The following is a 23904-nucleotide window of genomic DNA, read 5'->3' as shown; positions in this document are numbered from 1 at the left end:
GTGTTTTCTGGGGTAGATTTTATTGTAGATTCATTCATCTAGGCACTTCCAATACCACCGTGCACTTTTCCTGTTTAAAGTGTGGGTCATGCTGGCTTCCTTCTTTTGGTGACTTAAATGTGAAGTCTGGATGCTCATATCAGTAAACCACGAATTCTCTTAACACTCAGTATTTTACGAACTGGCTTCTAGTTCACAACCTTTAAATATATGAGGATTTTGCTATCTCAACCCAGAGAAAAAATCCCTTTGCCCCAAGGGACAGGAGTTCCCCTGCTCTAGACTTTGCCCTCCTGTTGGGGACCTGAGATCCAAAATTGCCTTTCATCTCCCACCTATAACCCATCAAAACCCTGTTCTATCAATGGTCGTTCATCTCCCCAAAAGAACATAGAAGTGTTATCTAACTAAAAAATGAGTCACAAGATGGGAGTGCTTTTGAGAAGGATTTGCACCTTATAAGAGAACACTTTTAGGTGGACCCACCCAAATCCACTTTTAAGCATTCTGAGGGAGTAAAATAAACTGGTCTGCACAGCTTACCAGGAGATACCACATCCCTTCAGTCAGGGATCCTCCTGGATCCTCTAAATTCCGTGGGAGTCTAGTATTCCTAAGGAACAGGGCTGGCTCCACCTTGTTTATTCATTCTTTGATTTATTCAGAAAATGTTTGATCAGCTTATACCATGTGCTAAGCACAGCATGGCACGTAGGGGTAACGGGCAAACAGGCCAGGCAGGGATCTTGTCCTCAGGGTCGTGGACAGCCTGTTAAAGAAGGCAGACATGTAATTAGGCTATTATATTACACTACCTCAGAGTTCCTGCACTGAGTCTCTACAGCGCCGCTGTAGACCAGTGTCCTGCCCTTTCTGGTCCCCCTTCTTCCTTTCCCCTGCCCTGTAGGTCCGCCCTCGCTCCCCGCCCCACATCTCCCAGTTCTTAACTCTGTCAGGTAATAGAGTCTCCCTGACCCCATGGCTGGGGTCTCTGAGCAGTCTGGTTCCCACCGTTGGTGGATTTAGCAGCTGGGCACCATCAGTCCACACCTAGCTCCTACTGGCTTTGGCTTCCTCACCTGTAGACTCTTACTCATGCTGCTCCTCCCTCTGGGAATGGCATTTGTTTGTTCTTTGCCATAGCCCTGATGCAGTTTTGTTTTTCTAGTTAGTTAGTTAGTTCCATGTCTACATCTGTTTTCGACCTGCAAGGTCAGGAGTCATGCCTTTTTAATCTGTGTATCCCCCCTGGTGTGTTTGTGGTTTTGGTGCTCAATGAATGTTGATTTAAATGTGTTAAGAGCCATCCCTTCAGACTTGGTTTATAGAACTCCTGTCTATCTTTGAGGACCCAGTGAAATGCTGCCTGTCAGGCAGCCTTCTCTGATTGCCTCAGCCTCAGAGGATGATCTCTTCTTGCTCAGAAGATCTGTAGCCTTGGATTTCAACTATTTGTACTGAAAGACTCATGCAGTGCTTTGGACTGTAGCCTTGTGTAGATGTGCCTCATCTCTACTAGACTGTAGTTTTTTAGAGGGCAGAAGAAATTTCTTCTGACTCTTCCCACCCTACACGTGATTTTGTTCCTTTTTTTTTTTTTTTAACTTTTTTTTGGGGTGGTGGTGGTGGTAGAAATTAGATTTATTTACTTAATGGAGGTACTGGGGATTGAACTCCAGACCTCATGTATACTAGGCATGCACTCTACCACTGAGCTCTACCCTCCCCCCTCCCACCCTACACATGATATTGCCCACAGTTGGATTTCCATAAGTTTGTACTGAATCTTTGTGCTCAAATAAAGGAATGAACTGAATAAATGAAGAGATTAGGTCTCAGTATCATAACTGATTCCACCCAACTGCTCCCTTCATTTATGCTTAGATTTCAGAGTTTGATATATGTTTAACATCGGCATTTTTCTGTCTCACAGATGCCTATTAAAAATAATGATTGTCATTAATTTACTTTTCCAAGTAACTAAGAATCATGAATCCTCATTGAAGAAAATCTTTATGATAAAAGGTGGAGAAAGTTCATGGTGATGTCCAGATCATTATATAGTCTCTAAAACATTGGCACTTCAAGGGTTAGGAGGTTGTTAGGACTCTTCCTTTATCAAGTTTGAAACAGGTAGCTGTCTTTGTTTTTTTTCCTGGCGCCTTCTTGAACGGTTTTCTTTCTTTTCTTACTTGGTGTTGTTACTATTGCTGTTACTGCATCCAGCAGCCTTCTCCTTCCCTCCTGTCAGTTCAGCTAACCAAATCAATGATTATTTATTGAGCATCTATTTTGTGGCTTTGAATCTGCTCTAAGCTTGAAAAGCTGACATCCCAGTTGGTGAGAGTAGTTTTTAAAACAAGAGACACTACCATGGAATAAAGAATCATTTATTAATAAAACAACCACACTTTAGTGTGTGGATTTTGCAAACTCTCTTTTGGATTCAGAGCGAACAAGTGGACGTCTCTCTCTCCACTGTGCTCCAGAACAGATAGTTGAATAACGGAGCAGGAGATGAGCTTGGTACAACTGGTCTTACCGCCTCAAGAAGGGAATTGATGGCCAGAGCGAGAAAAGGGTTTGCTCCATTCTGCAGCGAAATCAAATTGCAATTCAGCGTCCTGACTTCTTCCCTTTTGATTTTGCCATTAAAGCATGTTGTCTTCTCGTAATAAATCACTAGTGATGTCACTAAAATAATAGAGGAAAGCAAGGTAAAAAACCCCATAAAACCATTCTTTGCAAGGACTAATGATGCAATATTGCCAAGAAGTTGTCTGTTTTCATTCTTCTGTGACAAAGGAAGAAAAGGAGTGACCAGTTACATAACCTTTCTCATGAAAATTTTCATACAGAAAATGTACAGAATAGGCAATGTAATTCCTCCAATAGTGATGGATTAGAGATTTATCTAAAATATAACAATAGCTCACATGTCAATGTTTAAGGCAATAAACAACTACATCGTTAATTTCTACCTCAGAATTATGACTGATTCCACTTTCTCTCTCTGAAAGCCCATAGACTCTTAACAACTGAAAAAGAAAATAATGTGCCACTGATTTGAGCAGCCTATTCGATTATAGGAATAATGATCTGTGGGATTTTTAATTATCTAAACTCCAGTAAGAGTCCTTGAGAGCGTCTCAAAAAAAAAAAAAAAAAAAAAAGAAAGAAAGAAAGAAAAGGAAAAGAACATGACCCAATACATTACAGGTGCCTGAGAAAATGGGATGTAGTGTGGGGAAATTTAGGTTTTATAGCAAAGAGGCTATCATAGATGCTAAGAATTGAATCCCATATGCCTCAGAGAAGGCTGGACAGAGAAACTTTCAAAGAAGGCAGATGAACACTTCTTAGAGGAATTTTTATACATGAGTAAATAGTCTTCAGCCATCTTCGTGGTTACGATTTTATTATCTACGCATGCCCCAGGCAGGTTGCAAATCATAAACCCACACTCCGCGTGACACCAGTGACAGGCACGTGCATGGCTGCCTTTTCACCTTGTATCCATTTGTGTGTTAAAGAGCTGATATGATGGGCTCTTTTTTCCTCACACCTATAAGCCAAAGTCATCGTCCTGTCAAGTGTATAATGATTTTAGTATTTTTGGAGCGCTGGCCACGGGACTTTCCCACTGCATGATGGAGCAGCAGACCTAGCCATAATCAGAGTGAACGTGCAGGGGAGGGGAGAGAGCAAGGAAGCTGGGCTGAGAAGGGCAAAGAGAAAAAGAGGAATTTCTATTTGGAATACTGGACCTGCACTGTGCTCAGTAAAAACTACTGAGGCTTTCCTAAGTGAGCTCTGTGATTTGTCTGTGAAATGCTTTCAGTGCCCCAAGGCTCATCAAAATGGCAAATAATTTTAAATGGGCCTCTTGCCCCCTCAAATTTCTGAGAGCTGAGCCCTGCGGGAAACTGATACGACGTTCACCTATGTTCAAACTTCACTTGCAGTGTTTTCCTAAACCCACTTTTGTATGGTTTCTAATCCATCGGGTGTTGATGTTAATCTGATATTTCTGAACTGCTTAACGGTGTTTGTTGATGAAAGGTGCCGTGGAAAAGCGGACTGATGGATTGGCTGTGGATTTGACAGGAATTCAAGTTTTGAAAAACAAACCTACTTATCTGAAAGTGCCAAATAACCATCGTATGTTTCCCGAAAATAAGAGTGATATATATAAAGAATCTTATAAGATGGTGACACTAATTTCCATGTTTGCTGCACCATTTTAGCACTCCCATAAACCTGTAGCAGCTTTCACAGAAATATGGCTGGATGAGGCATATTTTATTCCACAGCATGCAAGGCTAATGAATAGAAACTTTAACACATTCTTAAACAGCCCCTGCCTTCAAACTTAGGGAAGTATTTTTAACGGACATACAGTTCACACTCTACCTTTACTACCTGGGGGAGATAACCTAGTATTTGTTTATGATTTACAGGATGAGAACAAGTCATGGACAAAGTACAATTCTTAGAAGTTTTCTGCCCAAATTATAGCCCAACCATTGGATTTTAAAAAGAGTGGGTCAGATGAGCATAACTCCATATTTTACCATATGTGATAATTTTACCAAAGCAGCTCTTTGTTTTCCCCACAGTGAACTTCTGAATGGTGGTCCCCATTCTGACCGAGCATTTGGTAAAGCTGTCCTAGGATTCCTCCGTGAGGACCACATTATAGCTGAGACTTTGAAGTTCTTATTTTTCTCAGAAATGAAGCTAGTGGATTGGGCCCAAAGATATCCTATACTAAGCTGAATTCTGTGTAAGCAAGGCTGAAGTATATGTGTTAACATATATTCAGGACAACATATTTTATCCTACTCAATTTTTTCAATTAGCTCTTTTTAACATGAAAGCAATACATCACCTATAAAAAAGCAGAACATTCAAACAACCAAAAGGAAGAAATGTAAACATAGTCACCTTTAAGCTTTGGTATCTATCCTTTGAGATTTATACTTATGTATAAAAATCAACTATATATAATTATATATAATATATATTTGAGTATAATGAAATATGCTTGAACTTATTTTAAAATATTTTAAAATAGTGGTTTTAGTTGCATAACAATATGAATGTACTTAATGCCACTGAACTGTACACTTAACAATGTTTAAAGTGGTTAATTTTATGTTTATTTTACTGCAATAAAAAATACATATTTTTAATATACAATGAGATTTTGAAGACTGTGTTAGTTTCTTACTTATTTTCTACCCTAATGTATTACAACTCTCTCTCCCTGTTAAGAAATACAATTTAGGAGTGTCATCATTAATGTTTATACTATAGAATATTCCACTTTGTGGATATATACTTTAGATTATTTAAATCAGTGATTCTCTCTCTGCGCATTATAATCACTCAGAAAGCTTATGAGAAAACAGATGACCAAGCTTTACTTTTTGAGATTCTGACTCATTCAGTCTGAAGAGGGACTTGGGTATCCGTAGTGTTTTAAAGTTTCCCAGGTCATTCTAATACTTAGACAGCGATGACAAACACTGATTCAAATGATCTCTTTTCTTGGATAGTTAAGTCATTTCCTGTTGTTGTTTTTTAAATAATTATACGTAACTCCTAAAAGATTAAGTTTGAAAGGATTTTCTAATGCACACTCATAATTATGTATCTAATTGCTGAGTATCATGGCCATATGTTGTATCATCCCAACCAGGATGTCTGAGAGTGAATGGGGTACTGTTATTCATTATACCAGGATAACAGGTATGTAAGCCAGGCCTGTTTGGCATGTTGGGTCATATATGGTTGTACTATTCAAAACATATACAAACTTTTAAGACATTTGGTAGTTATTACCTAAATACCACCCCCAAATACCACATTAATTACATCAAGAGTTTTTGAAAGAACTTGTTTTCCTGAAACCCACAAAAACGTTAAAAAGTACTCATCCATTTAAACAAACATTTATTGAACAACTGCTGTGTGCCAGCTTGTGCTAGACATGGTGGATAGCTGTTAGGGGCAAGCTGCACAGTCTCCATTTCATAACTGTGTCAGGAACAACGGATATTCCACAAACGCACGAGGCTGCAAATGCTATCATTCAATTTAATCTTCACAGACATGTTAGTCAGAAAGGTATCTTGTTTTAATGTGAATATATTTGCTGTAGTGAAATCAAGCATATTGTTTATGACTATTTTATTTCTTCCTTTGTAAATTGTCCTTTAACATCTTTGCCCATTTTGCTATCATGCTTTTCCAGTTTATTGTTTGATGTTGAAATTTGTTTATGGCGGGTTTTGATAGAAGATTAAAATTTTGTGTAGTCACACCTGTCCATCTTTTCTTAAATAATTTCTGACTTTGGTACCATAATTTATCTTTAACTAGTAATTAATGCATCTGGTGTAGAATGAGGTAAGGATCTTGTGTTAATGATTCTGGGTAATTAAACAATTACCCAATAACATTTATTAAAAACTTATTTACTTCCTAAAAGGAAAGGAGAGAGGGGCAAAAAGGGGCAGGGGACTAAGAGGTACAAACTACTATGTATAAAATGAGCTACAAGCATACATTGTACAGCACAAGGAATATAACTGATATTTTATAATAACTATCAGTGGGGTATAACCTTTAAAAATTGTGAATCACTATATTGCACACCTATAACATGTAATATTGAACATCAACTGTACTGCAATTAAAAAATTACTTCCCTCACTAATTTGAAATGCTGTGTTTAGCACACAGTAAGATTCCATACATATGCAGATCTATTCCAGGGATGTCTATTATATTCCTTTGTTCTATTTGTTAATTCTTATTATCTCACCCATTTAATTATTTGCCATTGGACTATGTTTTAGTACTTGTGCAAGTACTCTTGCCATATTGTTCTTTTAAAATATTTTATTGGTTACTCTTGCCTGTTCAATTTTTCTAGGTAAGTTTTAGAAGATCCCTCTGCAAAGCCATTGATTTGATAGAGGACCAACAATTTTACAAGATTGGTGTCTATCCAGGAACTTGGTATGTCACTCCACTCACTCAAATATTCTTGTATATCCTATAGTTTTCTGATTTTTTTCAAGGTTTTAAAAAACACAGATCTTGCATATTTCTCGTTGGATATAGTTCTAAGTGTTTCTTTGTTTGCTTTGCTGCATCTGTGTGTATGTGCATGCATGTGCAAAAGGGATTTTTTTTTAGCCCATTTATGTTCTCTAAATGGTTATTTCATCCTATTGACTTTCCCAGCCCTATCTAATAGCGTACTACCACATTACATGAGATAGCAACATATACCTGACAACTTGCAAAAACATATCCCTCTAATCTGAGTTACTTTCCCTGTTTTCATTAAACATATTACATAGCAATGACTGGCTTACTCCAGCCTGTGACAATTTGCACTTTGATTCACCAAATGTCTTTAAGACTCTTCAAGGGCTGCACGCTGAGCTAGGTATGGGATGTGACAGTAACAAGGGGGCAAGAGTTATGAACAAGAACACATGGGGAATCTAACTTTCTGGGGTCCGGGCCAGGCAAGGCTCCCCTAAGAAAAATTATGTTTGGGCTGAAGCTTGGAAGGTGCTCAGGATTTAACTAGACAAAGAAGCGCAGGAAGAACATTGGATTACAAGGAACAGCACGGACAGGCCAGTACACAGCATGGGCAGGAGGGCCCCGAGTGAGGCTTATGTTAGGCAGGGCCGATGCTGCAGGGCGTTTCATCACGGTGAGGCTTCTGTATTTTGTCTTAGGAGCAGTGGAAAGCAATGAAGACCTTAAACAGGGAAGTGACTTAAACATGTCTGCATTTGAAAAAGATAACCGGATGCCATGTGGAGATGAGATTCAAAGAAGGCAAGTGAATTTTCAGGGAAAATCACAAGCAGGGTTTTAGATATAATATATTAATAATTAATGTTTCAGGTTATTCTACCTGAAAAAACCAGGTCTACCAGAAGGATGACATTATTAGACCAAGGAAGTGACTGCAGGTGGAAAGAAAGTGATGGATTAAGGAGGAATATGAAAGACAACAATAGGATTTGGACATTGATTTGATGTGCAGTCAGGAACGACCTCTGGGGTTCTAGGCTTGAGCCATGTGTTTCAGAGGTGCCATCTATGAGCCAGAAACACAAGAGGGCAGATTTGGGGGATGAGGGGAGATTCTAAGTTCCCAATTTGGAGATTTAGAGGTTGAAGTGCTTGTGAAACATCTAAGTCAATACATCAAGTGGATTGTTGATATACGGGATGGACTCATGAGAGAAGTTTAAGCAGAGAATATAAATTTAGAAACTACCAACACATAGATGGTGGTTGAAACTAAACAAGTGAATAAAATTGCCACAAAGTAAGTGAAGATAAGCATTAAAAGGACTATATCCTAAGGAATTTCAAAATGTGACCATCAGGCTCAAGTTAGGTTAAAAGGGGGAGAAAGGGACCTAGGATGATTCAAAATTTAATGGTATTTAAGAACATAAATGGGAAAGGAGATAAAGACTTTTAGAATTTAATTTGGTGATCTTTACACACTGTTAAAATCTTGAGCATTTTATTACATTTCTAATGTATTCTAATGAAAAGAGCAGTTACCTTGCAATTTCTCAACACACTGGTTTAATTCCCCTTGGTGGAACACAATTTGCCAGCGCAAATTGGCAATAGACTTTCTTGGTATATCAGATGTCTAAGCTCCCCTCTGAGGCTGAGTTAACTGCTCAGAGGTTCTGGAACCATGTAAGGACCCTTCTTCATTGGAAACTGCCCTCCATCTGTCAGAATCCTCTTCTGTGAGAGGAGAGTGGGGATAGATGTACATTGTGCCAGGCAAAATGTAGGAACATGCCTGTATCAGCCACCTGGAGCCAGGCAGGCTCTTCATTTTAAGTCAACAAGGCACATCACTGAAGTTCAGGGATTAATGCCATTACCTAAGGATTCTTGTTCAGGACAATTTGCTAGAAAGATGCAAAATGATGCTGCTTTGGGGTAGTCTGCAAAAGCACTAGTGGGAAGTGGATGGTGTGAAAGTCAAACTAGTTGTACAAGATGAATAGCACCTGAGATATGGCCTGCACATAGCTTTCCTGTGTTGCGGGCCTCCCTACGACAGATAACACACAGGCAGACAAGGAAAGCTGGTGAATACCATAGCAGCTCTGAACATCCATTGTGGTGGTGGCAGTTCCCTCGGTTCATCTGATCATTCATTTACTCCACAAATGACTGAGCGGCTACAGCGTCCAGGTAAGGTTCTGGGCAGGAGAGCGCAGCAGCAGGGAACCAGGGCTTATACTCCAGTGGTAGGGAGGTAAGAGACAAGAAGCAAAGAACACGTTAGGTAAGAGGAAAATACAATCAAGTGATGGAATTGTGAATGACTCAGGGATACGTCTGTTTCAATTAGACAAGCATCACAAACATACAATTTATTTATGTGATCAAGTAAATTGGTAAAAACATTTACCAAAAGAAGATGGTATCTTAGTGGCATAGTCCCATCACAGAGTGTATCTTAGTCTGTTTGGGCTGCTATAATGATAGTACCACTGACTAGGTGGCTTATAAACAACAGGAATTTATTTCTCACAGTTGTGGAGGTTGCCAGCATGCTCGGGGGAGGGCCCTCTTCCTGGGTCATAGATGGCCATCTTCATTCTGTGTCCTCACATGGCAGAAGGGGCAAGGGAGCTCTCTGGGGTCTCCTTTATAAGGGCGCTAATTCCATTCATGAGAATTCCACCCTCATTACCTAATCACCCCCAAAGGCCCCACCTCTAGATATCATCACACTGAGGGGGTTAGGATTTCAACACATGCATTTGGGGCAGGAGGCTGAGGGGACACAGCATATAGTCTATAGCAGAGTAGGTCTGAGTTCCAGCCTGTTCACTTGCTAGACATATGATCTTGCACAAATTGTTTCAAATCTTTGAGCTAATCAAGCTGTTCAGCCCTCTGAGCTCTAGCTGCTTCCTGAGGAAGGTAGAGCTAGAGCACCTGCAGTAACGACCAGGTCCCATCAAGAGTCTGGCACAGTCTACTGGACTCCCTCCCTCCCTTTCCTTCCCCACGTGGAATGCTTAGCTTATCCTGACAGTCTGGGTTTAGAACTAGTTGATGCTCTGCCTATGACCACTCTCCCCCAGTACACTTTCATAATTTCTAAAATCATAATCCCAGACACATAACAGCATCTTTCAGTGGGAAAAAAAATCATAGCATTGTAGATACTTTTTGTAATATGAGGGGGAAGAAAGTTCAGCTTCAGTAAAAGGCTGATGGCAGAGTCCCCTGTATGACAAAATCACAGTTGGTTCCAACTCTTACGTAGAGGCCATCAAACACCATACCCTCATTAGACTAGATCCTTTTCATTGCATTTCTGGTGTTGGTAATGGTTGTTCTCAGCATTTCATATACTCCTGTTCAAGCCACCACTATTTATTAGTTATGATGTAGATTCAGTTTACTACATCCAAGACCCAGAATGCAGAGACCCCCCAGAAACAACAGAGAAGTCGATATCTCCCTTATGAAACTATCTCAGAATTAGGATTCCAGGACCGGGACAGTAGTTCCACAGTTTCAGAGGTAGGCATCCTCCATATTCTCTGTCTATATTCTTGGATTACTGGCTCCACCTGCACAGCACAGGGATAACTCGTCACCATCATGTGGGCATTCTAGTTAGTGGGAAAGGGACAAAGGAAAGAGTTGGCACATTCCTTCCCTCTACAGACAACCTGGAGATTACATACATCACTTCCCCAATATTCCATCAGCCAGAACTTAGTCACAAGATCATAATAACCTGCAATTGCTATTTTAGCACATCAGAGAAGAGAAGAAAGAATACGGGGACCACTCAGTCTTAGCCATAGCTTATGAGAGCGCAGCCCATTTAGGGGTATAATCTATGCCCTGTGGACATGCCAAGGTGAGACTGTACAGTCAGACAAACACATTTTAAAGAAATACAGTTGATTATTTTTAACATTCAAATCTATTTACTTTTAAACTAGTTACTGTGGGAAGTATTTACTCTTTGAAAATTATTGTTCCAAGTATTCTTGTCACTGCCTTTTAGAAACAGTTCCTATACTACATAAGAATATCTATCTGACTTATTGTTTTATAGTTACAGCTCAGTTTTTCTCCAAAAACTATACCCCTCAACAAAGTGATAACACTTTTTTTATTCACCAGACTTAGTTTCAAATTAGTTTTCATTATTTTCTAAAGTCAAAATCATTTTCAAAATATAGATAAGCCACCATTGAGGAGTTTCTCAAAATACGTTAGCTAGCTCTAAAAGCAATTCCCAAAACATTCAAAGAAAAGACATTCTGTGTGACTCAGAAAGCTCTAGCATACTTGCTCAGACAATGAATGACTTTCATGTTATGGTCATACTTCATACAGTTTTTAGGATAGTGTTACCTGGCCATTCGTGAGAATAGGTATGCTGAACTTGACCTCACCTACAACAGGCAATGACTGCCGTATACCACCCAGGGCTCATTCATGTGACTTCCTCCAAGACACCCTATAACCTACCAAGATATGTTTTTCCAAACAGTTTGAACTCCTTTGTGTCTTTGAATCTTGGATTGTTCACAATCACTCCTCTGTGAACTTGTCACCAACTCCCCCATAAGAGCCAGTTAGTCTTCCCTCTGGGCTCCTGTCACATTCTATGTACAGCAAACTTTTAGTGCTTAGTATACAATAATAAGTATAAAATAATAATAATTATTCATTTACCCATAATCCTTACATTGTGCACATGCATGTGTGTACGTGTGCGTGCGTGTGTGTGTGTTTGTGCTTCTAGGGAGGGGCTTCTTGGGCCTCATTCTGATTGCCTTGTTCATCCTTGCATGCCCCCTAGTGCTTTCTGCATTGTGGCACTCAGCAACATTGGAAGAACTTACTGAATGGCAGACAAATATAATCTAGTCTGTAGAAGAGAACTTGCTTTGTATCTCTGGGCCTCAGCTTCTCATCTTATTTGTAGTTCCTCTATAAAACCTGGGGACTTGCTTCAGTGTTCTCTAAAATCTTATACTAGACAATGCTGGGCCAAGACTGAGATTTCAGTGAAGGAGGGTCTGGCAAATTCTAGATACAAAGTCTGCTCTAAGAGGGTGGAGGAAATGCTGTGACTTTCAAAGACACACCTTTGTTAGGAGCCCACTTTTTGTACAGAATGGACTACATCTGTCCCACTTTGTAAATGCTGTCCCTGCACACAGGCACTTCCATCTCATCAGTGAGGAGTAAGGTAAAGAAAAGAAAGGTTTCATCTTACTCAGGCTGGAAGCACAGTGAGGAAAGGATTACCCCTTTCCCAAGAAACCATAAATTATTGATGGCAGTGCCTAGTAAGATTATTAAGAATAAGTAGTTACCACTGTAATGTCCTTGAAACTGTTAAGCAAAAATAGAAATAACAAAAAGAAAAACTTTACTTCTAAATTGTTAGTTTACAGTCTAATTGGATAACAGAATATTATCACAAACAAATATGTAAAATAAGAAAATAAAGGAAAAGCTATCATCAAATAACATCATTTGGTGCAACTTTTAAATTTCCTCAACGTACCATTTCACACAAGGAATGTCCTGGAATACTTTTGTGGTAAGAAGATTATTTATGTATTCAAGTTGGAAGAGTTAAAAAAAAATCCTACCTGATATGTTTCTAGAAAAAAACCAAGACTAACTGAACAAGGGCTTGCCAATTACCAAAATAATCTTTTTCCATAGAAAAAAAGTGCTTAAAATAACCCAGCAACTTCCTTTGACAGCTACTACCCATCCCTAGACTGTGCTGGTTACCAAAGTTTTCTCAGTGGAAAAACTGTTCCATCATATAGGAACCATTTCTTTATCACTGTCTTTTCGCCTGGAGAGGAAGAATGTGGACTAGGCAAGTAGCAGGGAGGAAAGTCAACCTCGGGGGAAGCAAAAGGAGAAATAGTGCAACGACCTTTATTTATTTTCCACTTCTCTTTAGCTGTCAGTGAATATCATTGAAGTGTTACTGCCCTCAAGCAGGAGCCCCGATTTGAAATCCCCCTGCCTGAACCCTGCTTCTTTTGAGCAGAGAACAAGGACTTCATTTGTTGTTTACTCAGTGGAGAATCTCTCCCACTCCACATCACCTTCTCAAGTTGTTAAAAGAAAAAGAAAAAGAAAGAAAAAAAGAAAAAAGAAAAAAGCACTCCGTAAGGAACTCCAAGGTTTTACCTGTCTTCAATGTATGCAGCATTTTCCAATTGTACTATCCCGGCAGGTGTGAGCGCACTTTCGTGGAGCCTCGGTACTATTTTACCTGCTCCAGTCTGTCAAAAACCCCATTTGTATGCGCCCGGCTAATGTGCTAGAAAAAAGCCCCAACCTGTCAAGTAAACTCTCTGCACCTGTAGAAGCAGTTAAATGGTTCCATCTGCTATTATCCTGGGAGATCAAAGGCCATCCCCCGGGAGGGGTGGCCGAGGACCAAAGCAAAGGATGGAACTCCTGGTCTCGGAGTTGAAAAAGAGGACGACGAAGAGGAGACCAGAGAAAGGGATAAAAACTCGAGGAGAAAGGATCCCTGAGGCTCCGGCCCTGGGCCGGGCTACCTGCAGGAGCTTTTGTCTGACCCAGGCGCGCCAGGAGAACATTCTTTGACATTAAGAAAGGCAGGGGAAGACATTCATTCACTCCCCTTTTTTTTTGGTGACGTAGCTGGGGCATTCATGTGTTTTTAGCCTTGAATAATTTTTGTCTCTAAGCTCCAAACAAGTTTTATCCTGTCCACAGGTCAGTTTTGTTACAGAGGCCAATTAGCAGTGCTACCTTTGCCTGCGGCAAAAAGCCAAGTAATGGCGGGGCAAGCCCTCCGGAGAGGTGATGAATAACTCCGGAGAGCTGTAATTTGAAAGGGGGGCCTTTGAAGCATTTACCTTACATGGGACGCTATTGTCACTGCAGGGTGTTTGATCTTAAAATAATTTACTTAATGATCTCACCATGGGAGCAATTGGCAGCGCAAGATTAGGCTGTAAGGCCTAATGGACATGGGAAAAGTTAAAATTGCTCGGAGAAAGGTATGTACAGCTCTGAGATCTGTCCGGGTTGTGTGTTCATTACTTGGGGGCTGGGGTTGGGGGGGGGCAGGGGTTGACCGCGATCAGCTTTGCATAGCTCATCAGAGAAAATCGTCAGATGCCGGCCTCTCCTGGGAGGTGCGCTGAGCAGTTTTTCTCTTGCCTGCGTTTCACCATTCCTGGGAATTAATGATCAGATTTTATTTTTACAGTCAACAATTTTTTTTTCACTTTTACTTTTTTTGCAAGTGTGGAGCCCCTGTATTAGGAAGGCACACAGGCAGAAGGTGGCTTCCCCAGTGCAGGCTTCTGAGCTGGAATCAGAGGTAGATGTAAATGTGGAAGTTTGTCCTTTCAGTTGGCAAACAGGACATTGTTATGTCCAGTTATCTGACATTGTTATCTTAGGCCCAAATATGGCTTTGTCCTCTAGAAAGGACAAAATTTTAATGTAAGCCCCGATTTGACATATTTACAAGTGTTTACTTGTGTTTTCTTACATACACATCAATTAATATGGCAATTGGAAGAAGTATCTTGGTGTTGGGTTCTACCTCTTTTACGTCAAGAGAGAGCACTTTGGGTTCAAATGTCTTCATAATTTTGCTCTTTCAAGCGTTCAAAATTTGCTTGCTGCCAAGCTCCTTGTAAAAAAGCATCTTATTTTTCCCAATTATGGAATTGGAATAGACACATTGCTATTGCTGTTTATGTATTTGATGCTAACCCTAAGGAAGTGAGATGCGTACAATATGAATAATGAACAAACGAACTGATTTCCTCTCTAAGGCAGACCTAACTAAGTGATGTCATAGCACCCTGTCCATGCAACCCAAAATCTTGATATGCATTCTTCCTTCAGGAAGCAAAACCCAGGGAATGCATCTATTTAGGTTGCCCATGAGGTTTGACTTCAGTGTTATTTGTGTAAAATAGAAAAGCTCCACTTTGAGCTCAAAGTGGGTGAGTCTGATTCCCCAAGATCCACAACTTTTGCCTGTCTGGTAGGACAGTGCAATGAAATATTTTTAGTTCGTGCAAACCGAGTAATTATGAGCATGAGTACCGGTGTTATGCCAGCAAATGCCGGTTTGCATGTGCCTATTGGGGGCAGCGCACATGTGCCCCACAAGTCTGAAGCTTTTCTGAAATTTAGATTTGGAGTCCATTTCTGGTGACTCTATTGAGATATGCCTGAGAATCTCTACCTACCAAAATAGAGTAGACTCCTTTTGAACTTGTCTTTTTATTGCTTACCTGTACTTGGCAATGAGCAAGTTATTAATTTGTTTCAATAATTTCTTCTCTGATGCATGGAAATAACTATCCAAGGCTAAACTAAAGATTATCTCTGCCTTGTTCATACATTCTCCTTGTTAAATGACTTGATAAGTGAGGGTGAAGCTCATGCTTCTTGGAGTGCAAAGAATGGCAAGCAAATAAAGATATGCATCTATTTGTCTTAACCATTTTCAGTTAGCTAAAAGAATACTAGGCCCACATGGGTAATATAGGGATTTAAGAGACAGAATGTATGTGAAACATGTAGGACTGGTGCAGAAAATAGAAGATGCTCAACAAGTTCTTTCCCACCCTGTGCCCTGGAAGCAACTTTGAATCCCTCTAATCAGAGTTGAGTTTGGGTCACCTCTTCCTCCCTGAGTAGCACTTCCCCCCATTTTCCACTCAGGATCCAGTAGGGTATTACAAGTGAAGCTGGTTTCCAGGCATAAGTCTGAATGCTGAGATTGTTTATAAACATCTGACCATTCTGGGAGAAATCAGATTAGTCACCTCCAGGTCATCTCAAAGCTGGGAGTACTAACCAAGGGCTCTCAGCTTCCTGAATGCTGGGTGGTCGGTGAGATTTTCTCTCCTTCATCTTTCCTTTTTTTCTCTTTCCATTTTTCCTAATGCTATCTTAATTTTTTTTTCAATGTCAGTGTAATTCCAGTTGTGTTTGTTGTCGTAAGTGGTGAATGTAACTTAGAAACCAAGAAAAGCATCATGTTATCCTCACCAAGAGACAAACTAACACCGATTAGAACAGATAAGAAAAGATAACTATGGAAGAGAGGAAGTTACGAGTGTTTTAACATGAAAGTGGCCATTTGAGTAACAGCATGAATTGCACCTCCATCAGGCCCCTCTTGGTCTCTCTGCTGCTTTTCCCTTTCTTCCATGTTCAGCTCTCCCTTCCTTGCTGATGTCTCTCCCAATCTCCCTTTACCTGTGTGTCTCTCCATTTCTCTCTCTCCTCTTCCCTTCCTTCCTACCTGTAATATTTCTGTAACACCTCCCTCCCTTCTCCTCTCCCCCCCTTCTGAGTGGGTGCCTCCATCTCAGTCTCTGTCTTCCTCTGTGCATGTTTCTCCATGTCTGTTGGCTCTCTCTCTCTCTCTGAAAACCTAGGATGTAAATTAAAAGGTTGGAGATGAGTATATGAATATTAGGAATTTTTGCTTGATCATCACCTGTAATGACTTGCTCTTCCAGGGAAAAGCTGTAAATTCACAAGCTCGCTCTCTGACCCCTCCAATCCACTGGGGACCTGGATGCCAAGAAGCACTTGACCTTCACAGACAGCAGACGTTCAGCCATCCCCTGAGCCTGCACAGCAAGCAGGCAGCTGCTAGTTCCAGCATTCATGCTATGGGGTGAGTCGGAAGAGAGGAGTGAAAAAGAACAAGGTCAAGGTCAAGTCACTCACCCGCCTGTTCCCGCCCAGCTTCCCTCCCACCTTGCACTGATTACTGTCCTGTGTGTCAGAGGTACTCCCACTGGCCTAGAACCATCATCTCATCCAGAAGACACATAAATTCCACCCAGGTAGTTCTAAAATCACCCAGCTGATCATTCAATTTATATACAGTATCAAGTGTTCATTTCACAGCTGCTATTTCAGTCCCACAGACCTACAGGTCCTTGACATGTGCTCTGCCAGGGCCCTCCAGTGATGTCAAAGTAACTTTTTAGCACCCACAGAAGAAGCAATTGAAGTTCATTTCTCGCAGATTACCGGGCCCCATCAGACATGAAGATGCTGTAAAGCAGGCATCGGACAATTTTCCGACGTCCATCACTATCAGTGGAAAGAGCCTGCCGTGGCAACTGGGGATCAGACTTAGTCCGGCTGCTCAGTGCACTCTGACATTGCGTTAGGCTCCCTGAGAGCCCACTGATGCTTTTATGATGCCAGATCGGGGTATCTGGCTGTATCTCCATAAGACTTTAATTTTTCGTATTTCTCATCTGTGGGCAATACCTGTATTGGCCCATGCCAGAAGTATCTTTCCCTTATTCTAAGACGAGTGGCAGGAGATATGAACTGGGGAAAATGAGACAGTGGTGCTTCTCAGGGCTCTGCTTTACGATGCCCTGTCTGAGCTGTGCCTGTTCCTTATTCCCCATCCCACACTGGGTATTCCCATAGTTCCTTGTTTCCCCATCCCCCACCCTCTGTTCACTGCTTCATCACTCCTAATTAATTTCTCCCATTGCTCCATCTGAATCAAATTCATGTGAAGTGAGTTTTTATTTGGGAACTTGAAAGACGCACACTCCAGCCAGTGACCCAAGTTCAATTTTAAGACAGTAAGTACAATATTGTTAAAGTACAATGACCAATATTTTCAGAAGTTTCTTCCCCCAAAAGGAGGAGATGTTTCTGGGGTAGCCATTTTGCCTAGAAGCCCAGGACAAGGGTATTCATGGGTCCACATATTCCAATTTGGAGAATTTGACCACAGATATTTTTAATTGAAGTATAGTTATTTACAGTTTTTCAGGTGTACAGCAAAGTGATTGTTACACATATATAATTATATATCTATTCTTTCACATATTCTTTTCCATTATAAGTTATTAAAAGATACTGAATATAGTTCCCAGTAGGTCCCTGTTAATTTATTTTATATATAGTAATGTGTATCTGTTAATCCCAAATTCCTAATTTATCCTTTCCCTTCTTCCCCCTTTGATAACCATAAGTTTGTTTTCTATGTCTATGGGTCTGTTTCTGGCTTGTAAATAAGTTCATTTGTATCATATTTTCTACAAAAAAAGTGATATCATATGGTATTTTTCTTTCTCCTTCTGGCTTACTTCACTTAATGTGATAATCTCCAGATCCATCCATGTTGCTGCAAATGGCATTATTTCATTCTTTTTATGGCTGAATAATATTCCACTACATCACATCTTCTTTATCCAATCATCTGTTGATGGATATTTAAGCTGCTTCCCATGTCTTGGCTATTGTACATAGTGCTGCTGTGAACATTGGGGTGCATGTATCTTTTTGAATTAGAGTTTTCATCTTTTCTGGATATATGCCCACAAGTGGAATTGCTGTGACCAGATTTGAAGGGATAAAAGTAAGATTTGTTATGATGTGGGCTGTGTGTGTGTGTGTTTTAAATGTTAGAAATTAAAAGCCCCAGTTCCTAAAGATTACTGAAAATGTGGTTTCTTTGCAAAATTTTTTTCTTAAGCAAAATGACTGCCAAGGACAACTTCAGAATTTCCAAATTCTGAAGTTTCTACCCTGACTGTTCCAGTCACAATCCCTCTGAATAGTCTTAAATCTTTCCTGCAGCTGTCATTTCTCTCCCACTTCCCAAGGACAAATATTAGTAGCAACTTAGAGTTAAAATGGAAAAACAAAAACCCAAAAAACTCTTCTTTGTCTCTAGTAGATGTTTTTTGGTAGATGTTTTTCTAACATGTAATGTGGCAAGTGGACTACACACAAGACTTTCAGAAAAGCATATACCAATGTGACTCCTGCTGTTCACACAGTTTCTGGTAAGTCCAGTTTGGAAGACATAGGATAAAAAGAACTCATATATGGTTGCCCTCAGAGCATCAGACATGCTGACTCCCAGGAACTTGGTGGACAGCCAAGGAAACTGAAGCCTGGGAGCACAGAGTAGAAGATCTGGGATTTGAAAGCCTGTTCCTCTTCATGGACACTGGGTGGCTGTAAGGCTTCCATCTGCCCCAGTATGAAATGTTCTTAGTGGTGGTGATTCTAACGCCTGGAGGATGCTCTAGTGCCCTCCCTTGAGCACCTGCCTCTCTCACCACCCAAACTCTCATTCTCCCAGCTTGGCATCTATAGCCTCTGTTGCTGATGGCTCTCAGCTGACTCCCTGTCTAATCATTTTTGTCTTTGGCTTAAGAGAAAGACCTCTGTCAAGATGAGGCCCCCGTCCCTTTGGGCAACCTGCAGGGAAAGTCTGGTTCATCCCAGGAGTATAAAACTGGAATACACTTTAGTTGGAGGTGGCTCTCTTTGTAACCACGAAGGGTGTGGTTCTGTTTCCTTCTCTCCTCTTCCTTCAGGGAAGGCAGAGGGGTGAGGGAGGGGAATGACATGGAAGGAGAAGAGCCAAGTTTAAATGAGGTGACTTCCAAGCACCAGAAGGGGAGGGGTTAGGACTGCCAGTGCCCTAAAGGACAAGGGATTAGGACTAGGATTAAACTCATCACCATCACACCAGCCTTGCCCTCCCCAGATACATATTCCCTCCCCCTTCCCTTCCAGGCCCCAGGCCTCCATGTGGGACAGCTGAAGGGCCCTCTCTGTGCTGGAGCTCAGGTGGGGCGGACCGAGGCCTCTCGCAGCTGTGTGACAGTTCAACTCCTCCCTCTGTGCAGTCCTGTTTTCTTCACATCCCCAAAAGTACTGGTCCTGAGAGACAGCAATAAACTTCCTGCTTGTAAACTTCCATCATCTGTTTCCCAGAACCTGACCTCAGACACTTATATTCGTAAAATATGTCATCATTTTCCCAACACTGCTGCCTGGTGTCACTATAGCAGTTCACAACAAACTGAGGCTCAAAAAAGTGAAGTGACTCTCTCAAGGTCACATGTCAGGGAAGTGCCGGACCCCAGACAGAATCTGAATTCTCAGCTTCTGGTCCAGTGCTCTTCGGAGTGTGTGAGCGTCATACGGGTGTTCATATATAAGCATCCCTAAAAATGCTTCTCCTGAGACTGTGTCTCTTTATTGTTTCACCTCCTACCATCCATCTCTCTTTCCTTAGCTGTTTATCTTTTCCCTTTTCCAGACTTGCTTTTTCTGGTCCCCCCAGCTCCCTTCTGGGATGCTTTCTTTACGGTGGCAGTGAAGGAAGGAGCAGGGAGTACATTGGCTCCCTGGGGTAGTAATACTTGGGCACTTGAGACTTCCTTGCCCCAAGGGAATTGGTGACAGGGGGATGTACCTGATGCTCTAGCGATGCACTGCTGACCCTTGGTTCTAGACATCTAATGTTTTACACACCTGGCTTTAAAGTAGAATTTCGTCAGAGCCAATACTCCAATCTTCCTGTTTGCAGAGGGCAGGAATTCCCAAGCTAATATCCCCATAAGCACAGGGGCAATTGGGACAACCAATAATTCCATGCAACTGTTAGAATGCTCTTGGGTCTGTTTACCAAGCTTGCAATACCCACCAGCATCCCTGGCAGGAGGAGAAGATGTTCTTTACACTCCTCCGTGAATAGCCCCTGGGGATCTATTCATTGCCTTGATTTTCCGGAGCTTCCAAGGCTTGGGGGGATTTCCACCTCACCTTGCAAATCCTCTCAGACTGATTGGCAAGCACAACTCCTACCAATTAGCTTCTTTGCCTAGCCTCAGGACAGGTGTTTGGGAAACCGAAGGTTCATAGGTACTGTGTTTTGTTTCACTTTGATCCTTTTTCTTTTTTCTGGTTTGTTTTTTTTTTTTTTTTGACAATATTTTGGAACACAGGGTTAAGTCTGTTTCAGATCCGTCTGTCTCCTTATGATTTCAACCAACATACTACCTCCTGTACAAGGTGTGTCTTCAGAAAGTTGGAAAAGTGTGGAAAGAGCAGAAGAACTGTGTCAGTGGCCACACGGCCCCTTCCTGTTCATCGTCTTCATCACTAAGACCCACCCAGCTAAGACCCACCAGCTAAGGCACTCATGCTGGTCCTTTGTCTCCTCCTGGGCCATGATGTAGTATTACAAACTTGGAAGAACCCTACTCTGAACAGGTGTACAATGTTCATGTGTGTGATATTTTATCAGATCTCATGTATTCTTTTTTTTGTTTGTTTTCTTTTTTGTTCTAATTTTTTTAAATTGAAATATAGTTGATTTACAGTGTTGTGTTAATTTCTGGTGTACAGCACAGTGATTCAGTTATACATGTATATACATTCTTTTTCAGTATAGGCTATTACAAAATCTCACGTATTCTAATTGTGACTCTAAATGACCTTTTTTAAAAAGAAAAAACCTTAGATTTCTCATCTGTTTTATGAATTTGTTGTTTATGGAGAGGGGTAGCCCCAAACTCCGTATATCATAGAATTTGTTTTAGATGTGTCTTTTCTGTGTCATACCAACCCTCAGGAATCCAGGTATGTTCCTCTCAAACCATCTCTCATGAAAGGTGGAGGTTAAGTTTCCTGGTTTCAGATCTCCCCTCTGTCACTGGCCTGCGTGACCTTGGGCAAGTTACTTAACCTCTCTGCTCCTCAGTTTCCTCAGCTGCAAAATAGGGGTCCTAATGGTAGGGTTGTTGTCAAGATGAAGCAAATCTGTTTATTTCGAAGTCCGTGCAACACAGCTTGGCACAGAAAACATACTTACATGTATGTTATTTTCATATTATTGTCATGTCTTTCCCCATCAGCTATAGCTGGAGATTTTCAAACAACTGTCCTTTGTGTTGCCTGATGACATTTGTAGCAGAGAAAGAAAAGATCTCTCTTTTCCTTTAAAACATTTAACTATCATTCAACCATTTCACAGGCAAATCTCTATGTACATTAAGGAAGGAAATCAGAAGGTAAGAGCCCACTGTTTTTAAACTTGGGATGAGGTATTTTTAAACAGTTTTCAATTTACTTAAGACTTTTAAGACAGCTAATATTAGTCAGAACTGAATGTCTGAGAATGAGGTTAGTGTTATGCATAAACCCTGCTTTTAAAAAGCTCACACAAAGGGTCAAAGACCAGGAAATGCTCTCACGATAATTCTCATTTTCAGCTGAATCAGACATGGCAACAAGACTGCAGGCTTGAATCACATTATGTTCCAGGAACCTTTAACTTTGCATCATAATGACCTGCGGCCTAACAGCAGCAAATTGTGAGTGGTTTCAAAAGGATAAACTCTAATTTATATTAAACTAGTATTATAACGTAAGCAGCTCGTTTTGAAAGCAAACTGAGAAACCTCATCATTCATGTGATGGCTCCTAAATGCATCCTTTACATTTTACCTGTAAAATGCTCTGTGTTTGCTGACAGGTTAAATGTATACTATACACAGAGAGCCAACATTTCTCTTTGTAACACCGCAGCAATCTTACTAGTTTTAGCAGCATTCTTATTATTTTAAGCTGTCTCCATTGTCTTCTAAACACCATAATTAGAAGCTTGAAAAGCTTACAGCAACTAAACCCAATAAGGTCTCATTATGAACAAAATATTCTACTGCGGCTCAACAAGTGAACTTGTGTAGATGAACATGATGAGGCCTTCAGCCTTTATGGCTTCAGGTATGTATAAAGTTTTCCTTTCCAGTATAATTTAGCTACTCTATTCAAGTTTAGTTTCTTGGCCATAATTATTTTCTTACTGGTCTCTTTGTTTCATTTGTGCATAGAAAAGAAAACCTGTCTGCTGGAATGGGTTCAGAGTAGCTCTGAGTAGTGGAAAGGTGTTTTATAAATGAGTTGAACGAGAGAGTTGGTGAGCAGAAAGCTGAAATAATTAAACTGTGTGACTCAGGAAAGTAGTGAGGGGGGTCATTTTAAGGCCCAAGAAAATATTTTCCCCACCAGATCAGTGACTTTTTAATTTGATGCTTAGCATTGTCTCCCATTTGATTCAAGTCTTCTTGAACTGTGTCCAAAAGGGAACTCCTGTGGGAGATATAATAAATGAAACATGACTAGTCATTTACATGTGAGTATAAATGAGTACATATTTTTTTTTTCATAAAGAGAAAGAGAAAGCAGAGGGTTTTAGATATCTAGTGGAGGGTTGAAAGAGAAAATTCAAAGAAAAACTAAGTTAGGAAGATTAGAAAAAAGTCTCCTCTATTTTCCTGCTTCACCTGGGATTGTTGCTAATTTGAATCCCTTGCTTCAGTACACTGCCATGTCTTTTTGTGTTGCCTCTAAGCTTGGAAACATTAGGTGGAGGAGAAATGAAATATGTTCTGGTATCCTGTACCTCTTTCAAGGAACACTTTCCCATAGCCAGGGAGACACAGAAACTGCTTAGTTATGAAATAGTCTCATTTAAACCGAACATGTGAAATGTGAAAATAAATCTTGGATTTTTTCCCTTTATTTTATATGCTTGCTGGTGAAACACTGAACTGTGAAAGATGGGCATCATGATTGCTTTTAATAAATCCACTTATATATCATATGTTTTCAAGATTTCCTGACTGTTTGCTAATTATCAAGCTGGTATTCCTCTTATTTCTGTAAGCTTTAGAACACAATGAAGCGTATCAATCAGCATAAACCTCCGGGAAGCTGCTTATCTCTGAAATCCTATCTCAAATCTTGATAGATGCTGGGTCTCCCAAGCCAGGGTAGCCCCAGTTGGCAACATCCCTTTTCCTCTCCTCACTTTTAGAATGAGTATAGATTCGGATTTTCTTTCCCCTTTTCTCTTCTCTTCCCTGCCACCTCTTCCCCAGAAAACACACACACACACACACACACACACACACACACACACACACACACCCAGGTAGGAGGCTAAGCCTGCTTATGAAA

At 40.6% G+C, this 23904-nt stretch overlaps 2 long non-coding RNA genes across 4 annotated transcripts in view; both read left to right on the top strand.

The window, feature by feature from the left end:
* Window positions 1-14141, top strand: part of LOC141578160 (uncharacterized) — a 302298-nt gene extending 288157 nt beyond the window's left edge. For all 3 annotated transcript variants that reach the window (XR_012508182.1, XR_012508181.1, XR_012508178.1), the window contains one exon: window positions 6944-14141. This is a non-coding gene — a long non-coding RNA (uncharacterized LOC141578160). The remainder of the gene's footprint in view (window positions 1-6943) is intronic.
* Window positions 14142-14193: 52 nt separating this feature from the next.
* LOC141578159 (uncharacterized) lies at window positions 14194-23546 on the top strand. The gene is made up of 2 exons (XR_012508177.1): window positions 14194-16777; window positions 20886-23546. It is a non-coding gene; the product is annotated as an uncharacterized LOC141578159 (long non-coding RNA).
* Window positions 23547-23904: the final 358 nt, after the last annotated feature.

The sequence above is a fragment of the Camelus bactrianus genome, chromosome 7 (genome assembly GCF_048773025.1).
Source record: "Camelus bactrianus isolate YW-2024 breed Bactrian camel chromosome 7, ASM4877302v1, whole genome shotgun sequence".
NCBI classification, from domain to species: Eukaryota; Metazoa; Chordata; class Mammalia; order Artiodactyla; family Camelidae; genus Camelus; species Camelus bactrianus.
The sequence above is the reverse complement of the archived record's forward strand: the minus strand, read 5'-3'. Positions and strand labels throughout refer to the sequence as shown.